The sequence below is a fragment of the Plutella xylostella genome, chromosome 28 (assembly GCF_932276165.1).
Source record: "Plutella xylostella chromosome 28, ilPluXylo3.1, whole genome shotgun sequence".
In the NCBI taxonomy this organism is placed as follows: Eukaryota; Metazoa; Arthropoda; class Insecta; order Lepidoptera; family Plutellidae; genus Plutella; species Plutella xylostella.
In genome coordinates, this window is record NC_064008.1 from 2,577,237 (window position 1) to 2,585,549 (window position 8,313).

At 34.5% G+C, this 8,313-nt stretch overlaps 2 long non-coding RNA genes across 3 annotated transcripts; one reads left to right on the forward strand and one right to left on the reverse strand.

Moving 5' to 3' along the window:
- Positions 1 to 4,903: 4,903 nt before the first annotated feature.
- Positions 4,904 to 7,574, reverse strand: LOC119692852. The gene is made up of 4 exons (XR_005254367.2): positions 7,433 to 7,574; positions 6,963 to 7,096; positions 6,472 to 6,531; positions 4,904 to 6,132 (listed from the first exon to the last, which is right to left on the reverse strand). It is a non-coding gene; the product is annotated as an uncharacterized LOC119692852 (long non-coding RNA).
- On the forward strand, positions 6,132 to 7,253 carry LOC125490898. Of its 2 annotated transcripts, none has more exons than XR_007267959.1 (2): positions 6,132 to 6,741; positions 7,141 to 7,253. It is a non-coding gene; the product is annotated as an uncharacterized LOC125490898 (long non-coding RNA). The 2 variants fall into 2 exon arrangements; XR_007267958.1 differs by having other exon boundaries at positions 6,132 to 6,606.
- Positions 7,575 to 8,313: the final 739 nt, after the last annotated feature.

Sequence of the window (8,313 nt, forward strand, 5' to 3'; positions counted from 1 at the left end):
GATCTAGACGTTAACAGTTATACAGTTTTAAGAATTATTCTTATTCTATCTTAAAAATACTTATTCTAACATGCGTAAAATTATACAAAAAAAAGTAAGTATACTATTATTGTTACAATTGAAATGTAATGTTGAAATTGAAATGTTGTTGAGGACATTAGGCAGGTATTATTTCCCTTATTATTTTAATAAATGCGGAAGGTCTCCTTTCGAAGATATCCAGCTCTTGGTGTTTTAAAGTCAAATCATTGTACAACCGACACATTCTACTAATAGGATTATAGAATGATGTGTTGTTTTTATAAACTTTTAAGCTAAATGTCTTGTATAGTCTGGTACGGGTAAAACAGTTAATATTTAGTTGTTGTAGTAAAGCAGGTGATTTTATGGCATAATGTAAAATTTTATGTAACAATTTAAGATCTAGGATTTTTCGACGGGACTCAAGGGATATCATATTAAATTTTTCGAGCCTTTGCGTGTAGTTAGTAAGAGAACGGCCAAGGTTGCAACGGTAGGATAAAACTTTTAACATTTTGTTCTGTATATTATCTATGTTTTTTATATGAACTTGATAGAACGGTGACCAGACTTGACAACCATACTCTAGGATGCTCCTTATAAGCGTGGAGTAAAGGTAGATGAGGCTACGTTCTTTTTTGAAGTTTTTAGTGGATCTTATGATGAAACCTAATAACTTTCGGCCTCGTTCTACTATATAGTCATAATGTGATCGGAATGATAACTCAGAGTCAAACAGTATTCCCAAGTCTTTTACTATGACTTTGCGCTCCAGGGTAATGTTGTTAATAGTGTAATCGTAAATAATTTTATGGCGTTTTTTTGTAAATGATATAACAACACATTTTTTTGCGTTTAGTTGCATAGAGTTATCTTTGCACCACTTCTGTACTGCCATTAGGTCAGACTGAAGTTTTATACAGTTCCGTATATCATATATATTAGTAAAAATTTTTAGGTCGTCAGCGTATAAGAGGCAGGGATTGTAAATATGATCCACCAAGTCATTTATAAACAAAATAAACATTAAGGGCCCTAAGTGTGACCCTTGAGGGACCCCAGAAGTGACAGAAATTGATGTTGAGATATATCCCTTCAGAGCAACTAATTGACTTCGGTTTTGTAGATATGATCCTATCCAACGTAGAAGAGACCCATGTACACCAAAGGATGAAATCTTTCTGTAAAGAATTTTGTGGTTGACTTTGTCAAAGGCCTTACTGAAATCCATGTAAATGGAGTCAACCTGGCCACTGCTTGCGAAAGAAGAGCATAGGAACTGTTTATATTCAAGAAGGTTTGTTATAGTTGATTTATTTTTGACGAAGCCATGTTGATTATCAGAAAGATATGGTTTGACGTGATTGTAAAGATGTTCATATACAAGCGACTCAAAAAGTTTAGCTATACAAGACAATATGCTAATTGGTCTATAGTCTTTGCAATTAGATTTGTCACCAGATTTAAAAACAGGAATTATGTGCGCTGTCTTCCAAACTTTAGGGAAAGTGCCGGACCTGAGAGATTTGGTAAATATAATATGCAATGGTGTGACTAGCTCTAATTGACATGATTTTATGAAACTAGGTGGAATGCCATCTGGCCCTGCACATTTATTTTTATCAAGTTCTTTAATTTTTATCATGATATCCTCAATTGTGATGGTAATCGTTGAAAGTACATTTTTACTATATGATTCGTTAATAGTTTTTTCGTTACTAGTATCAGATGCTGTATTATCGAAAACTGAGGCAAAATAGCGGGAAAACATTTCACAAACTTCTAACCCGTTTGAAGATGATTCTTGTCCAAGAGTCATATTCTGAGGGATCGATACGTAACCCTTTCTGCTATTAATAAAAGTCCAAAAAGCCTTGATACTTTCATCCAAGGAATCTTCCACTGATTCTATAAATTTGTCATAGCATTTTCGAGTTAAGAATTTACACCTAGCGCGCAGCATCGAGAATGTGTCATAGTCCCGAGGGTTACCATGCGTTTTGTATAGTTTATGGTATTTATTTTTTTCTTTTAGGCAATGTTTTAAAGAGCTATTGTACCATATAGGATATTTGTGAGAATCACAGTTAGACAACGGTGTATGCTTCTGAATAATACTATTCAATTTATCATAAAATGCATCGACACACTGGTCGACATCCTCCATGTAAAGAGTCTCATACCAGTTAATACTACGAAGCTCTAATTTAATTTCATTGAGGTTGCATTTCTGAAATTGCAAGCGTTTTTTTGTGTTATTTTTTAGAGCCTTTTTTATTGTAATTTTTGGAATATCAACTACAAATGATGGATGATGGCGATCTAACCGAGATAGAGCTTCAGCCCCATACACGTTAATACACTCCATGGATGAAAAAACCAAGTCCAAAAGTCGACCATTATGGTTCGGAATATTTTGGTACTGTTCAAGATTACAGGTATTTATTGTGTCAATGAGAAGATTTGATTTACGATCATGGTGATTACTGGGTAACAATACCGGACGATCCGGGGATCGGGTCCATGTGATCGGGGGGCAATTAAAGTCACCCAGTATTAGAAAGTTATCGATTTCATAAGAGTTAAGAATGTTATGTTGTACCTTTTTGTAAAATTTATTTAAGTCTTCAAATGGTAAATCAGGAGGCAAGTAACAAGTACAAATATGTAAGGGCAAAGCATTATTTTCGTCGCTAACAACACTAACCCAGATGTCCTCAACATCACTTTCCCAGGATTTCTGACGGACGACATTAATTTGTTTTTTGACTGCTATGAGAACACCGCCTCCGTCCGTCTTAGCAAGTGCCACCGAAGTTGAACATCGGTCACGTCGAAAAACATTGTATCTACTGTCAAACACTTCATTATCATAAATACTATCATCCAAATTAGTCTCCGTTAAGCAAATTATATCATAATTAGAGCTAGTTAAATTCAAAAGAAAATCATTCGTTTTAGATCTTATACGATTTACATTTTGATAATACAAATTAACCATTATAGATATTACAGGAGGGTTCCAGATATAATTGTTTTGATGTAGGATTACTTAAATTCTAATTTACAATCAGACCATCAAGAACAGCTTGATTTTTGACGTGAACTGGCTTGCTCTCGTCAGTTTTACGCAGGTATATTTGGCCAAATCTAACCCAGACAAATCTATAGTTATTGTCTTTCTTAAATCGTCTGGCCGCGGCATAGAGCTGTTTTGTTTCCGGAGACAGATGCTCAGACACATAAATACGCGTTTTGACATCTGTAATTCCAACGTGAGAGGTGTTCAACATATCAGATGAGCTATATTTCTTGTTAAATCGTGTAACAGCTGAGATGATGGTATCTCGTAGGCGCGGAGAGGTCAGCGTAATCAGTATATTTCTCGGGCGTTTTGATGAAGAGTCAAATTTGGCAGTGCGACGACAAGCTCTGATTTCGTTATCGGTAATAGGTACTTCCAGAGAGTCACATAATTTTTTAAATATACATAACGGATTTTCGTTTCGACTTGAACGTATGCGACGCAATGAACCTATATACATATTACACATTTAACAGTGTGCTCGAAATTAGTCAAAATTATTAATTATAAGGACACTCAATACGGCCAAATATTATTCATGATTATGAAGAAATAAGAAAAAGTAGCAAAATTCTGTTATCACTACATGCTAGGGGATGCTGCAATTAACTTACTAACTACTATTACACCATTCAGAGTGCTCCGGCAGATTAATTACATTACAAGTTAATGTCACTCATTAAAAAAAAAATTACAACTAAATCTACCCACATGAGTGTGTAAATAACGGATAGACGATGGTAAATACATTATAAATCTATATATGTCATCTTTGTGTTTGCTCAATTGACTTCAAAATAATCAATCAAAGAGAAAGCGCCTGAATACATTGTACAGCAAATTGCGCAAAGAAGCCGTAAATTTATCGTGGTGTAATTAATCTCTCGGAGCACGTTGGTAAATGTGATATATGTCTATAAGTTCATTGAAATATTCTCTAGCATCTAGTGCTAACAGAATTTGGGTAGATTTGCTTGTTCTTCAAAATCATGAAAAAATTGTCGCTCATATTTGCGGTTATGTCGCTAAATAATGTAATTGTGACGTAATTAATCTCTCGGAGCACGTTAGTAAATGTGTTGTATGTCTATAAGTTCATTGAAGTATTCTCTAGCATGTAGTGCTAACAGTATCCCGCCACAATGGGTTATTTCTTCATAATCATGAAAAAATAGTCGCCCATATAGGAAAATATTATGTTATGTTAATCAAGTTAAAACTTGATAAGAACTAAATCTACCACTCATCGAGTGTATGTAATGGATAGACGATGGTATATAGATCGTAGCAATAACTACTTTATGTACGTATATGGTCAAGGGACTTCAAAATAATGAAAAGTGTAAGCATCTGAAATATGTATTAAGTAAGTTGTCGGCTAGGGAAGAAAGTGAAGGAATTTTTCACTAAAACAATTATCAGCACCTCAGCCCAGTTGGTCACATCCTCGAACTAGATCCCTGTGGTCTGTGGATCGAATCTAACTAAAGCAACTAAAGATCTTTTTTCTTTTTTTTATTTTAATGATGGTTACTTTTAAAAATACATACAGTAATGAATGTAACCAGTTATATTACAGACTTATTTTGGGTTCTTAATATGTAGGTAAATAAAAGATGCCAAGACAAATTTATTTTATTTTAAGTATACAAATCCACATTAGAAACTACATCAACACAATCATGTTAAATTATTTTATATTGTTATAAGTAGGTATGATTAAAATCACAATGATATTTCTAAATTTATTATTTATCTATCAGAATATGGATACAAGTAACAGTTAAAATCGATAGCTTGAATTATATCATAGCTCTTTTAAGTAAGAGCATACTTTATTAAATAAAACAGAATAAAATGTGATCTACTAATAAACCTAAACTTAAATAGAACCTATAAATATTAAAATATATATAAATAATATAATTGTTACGTTCACTTCACTCTCACTGCACTAACTCATTGTTACTACTACTCGACAACAGGTGTCGCTATTATTACCGCTACTCGGCAACAGATGGCGCCATGTGTCCAAAGAGTTAAAATAAATACAGCTGTTTTCATTTTTATAAACATACGTATTCTTTAGGGTTTTAATTTCTGTCTTGTTAAATATTCTGCTAATTCAATTATTAAACTACAATATTGGAAATAATTAGTGCGCATGGCATTAATGAAGGTCAATGCGCATAGTCAAAACATTGCGCATTCGCATTCGAGTCGATCGACCTGCGAACGGAACGGAACTGTCAGTGCTAACAAGAGCCTCTTCGTTTCGTTGTGCTGTTTTTGGTGCTGAGTGTTTGTAAAAAGTTACTAGCTTTTGGTTTTGTTTTGGTGCTTGTGTACAATAGAATTACAGGTAAGTCAATACAAAACTTAATAGATAATATCCAATTTTTACATAGCATTGATAAGATCTTTGTAATTTCCCCCGGTTTAATTTTTGAGAAATGCCACATCAGTTTCGGCTATTGTGGTTATAAACAGTCATTCCCTTTCTTATATGACTGTCTCTGAATATGTAGGACTTGAGATATGTGTAGGAATTTGTTTACCTACGTTGTAAATGCTCCATCAATTCTGACTGTCCCTTTTAATTCCGTGCCTTATCATTAGCAAGCAATTTGTTCACCAACTATAAATACAGGCTACTCCCACTATTGTACCCATAGGTAGAAATACATTATAACAATAACATGCAATGATAAAAGATAGATAAATTATTTTTCATTATTACTTGCCTTATCTGGTAACCTGTATGATATATTTTGTTGATTATGTTTCTACCATTTCTTTTGGGATAGGTGTTGGTTTGTTTTATTTAACATGCTCTCGGTTTTATTTTCTAGTAACTGTTAAAATAAAACTTAGAGCTAAAAAGTTTTCTGGTAGTGATTCTAGGATTTTTAAAAAGTTGCCTATCCAGGTTGTCTGTTGATCAAAATCCATTTAGTAGTTTTGTCGTCACATTCGCTGGGTACTTCGACATGTCGATGTTGCATCGTCATCTTCACCCAGGTGATCTGTTGGCAAGAAACGATACATTAATAAATAGGCGTGCCAAATAAATAACATTGCTGTGTGAACTAAAAACTATAAAAGTTTCAGTTTTCTCGCAAACAAAGTGGCGCCTCTAGCGGAAACTATCATGAAACTTTTGACAGATAATCTATGCAGGTGACAGAAGAAAACAAAAAAATTTTCGTTTACGTAAATTGCAAAACCCGTACTAGAGGCCCTGATACAGGATGTGCTGCACCATGATTTTATTTATTTGGCTTTCCTATGCATTATGCTGGTCTTCAGTTTCAATATCATTTAAATGACTTTATTGTTTTAAAATAATGTATTTCTACACTTACCTTCTCATTATAGAGGCATGGCCCGGGGGCAGCGGCGGTATTCCCGAAAAAATAGGAAAGCTGAAATTTAGAAGAAAAAAAATATTAAATAAAGATATAAGAAGAGATGTAAGAAGGCAAGCTGACAATGGGATGGTATGTCTGCAAAGCCAATCATAAAGAACCAAATAAACTGCTTATGGGCTTATGGTTATATTAAACCGATTGCATGTATCTATATACTCTAAGCATGTATCATATTTGTTTTCTCAGCCTCACACTTTAACTCAGGTAAGTTCTGAAGCACATTTACTGATTCTACACTATGTTTGAATTCAGTTTCATGAAATTGATTATTCAGTAGACTGTGAGGATCTACACCTCTTGACAGACAGTCAGCTGGATTTAATTCAGTAGGAATATAGTTCCCTTTTTCAGGTACCTGCTCACATTCCCAGAACATATCTATTTTCCTATTTAAAGACTCTGTTGAGACAGCCTCAGATACTGACTTGCAAAAGTTACTTGGTAGTGATGAACATCCCTCGCTGTTCAATGGTGCAGTGCCAGCAACAATGTAGCCGAACTGAGTGTTGTGTAGAAACAGCTGACCTGGTATCACTGGCAGTCTCTCACGCAGTAGGATCTGAAACATGATGTCACACCCAAGTAAAATATCTATATTTCTAGGTTCGCTGAAGCATCGGCAAGCTGAATGTGAGATGGTATGTTGATGTCCTGTACATTGACACGGAAATGAGGCATTGAAGATGTTATGTTGGGGACAATGCATGATAGAACAGTGAGTTTATAATCACTGTTGGCTGACTGGATAGCAAATCCAAAGTTTGAAATGTGATGAATTGATGATTAGAGATGAGAAAGCGTTTAAACTGAATAATGGTTAATTGATAAAGGATAATATGAAATATTATAATCATTATATCAAGATTTATAGTCATCAACAAAAACTAGGAAATACCTGGATCCTCCAATCTCCATTGGCCCACAGACATCGGCATGTTTATTACATCCAGGGGTCCACTGCTCCTTGCACCGTTGTGACCAAATGGCAGACGAGACTGCTTTCCTTCACAGAATACAGGCATAATAATAAGGCATTAGTTTTCTTCACTTGCTGCCAACTTTTTTTTTTTTTTTTTAATCATTTATTCGCCGGAAACAAGTCCATAGGCATACAAACATACAATAAAAACAGAAAATAATAAACTAAACTAAAATAATTACAGATAAAAACACAACAACATTAAATTTGTTCAACAGTAGTTGATATAAAATTAAATAAACACTTATACAGTTTTTGGTTTGCTAAAATATCTTGAACGCGGCGGGGTACAGCATTCCGAGGATGACAGGTGTCAGCTGTCATTATCTGTGCAGGCAAATCAGGCATTGACATCAAGTTTGAATCAACCGATTCAACCGTTTCTTCCAAGGCATCCGAAGCCGAAGTGTTCGTGATCTCGTTCTCCTCCTCTGTATTTAAAGCTTCTCGTATATCAGCCACAAGAGCTAGTCTCTGCATGTTAAATTTGGGACATCTCATAACAATATGGGTCAAGTCTGCCCCATCAGCTTCACAGTAAGTGCATTTGTTATTGTCAGTTATCTTCATGCGATGTAAATGGGCAGGCGTTTGGCAGTGTCCAAATCTCAGGCGATTTATAATGGTTATATATTTTCTCTCATTGGCATCCTTATGGTTATGATACCATGGTTTGATTGGGAGTTCTTTTTGGATCTCTGCATACCATCTTCCTTTCATTTTCGAAATATCCTTGTAATATTCATTCCATAGTCGTCTTTTATCGTTCTTTAAATTCGTGTATAGGTCGGTAAAAG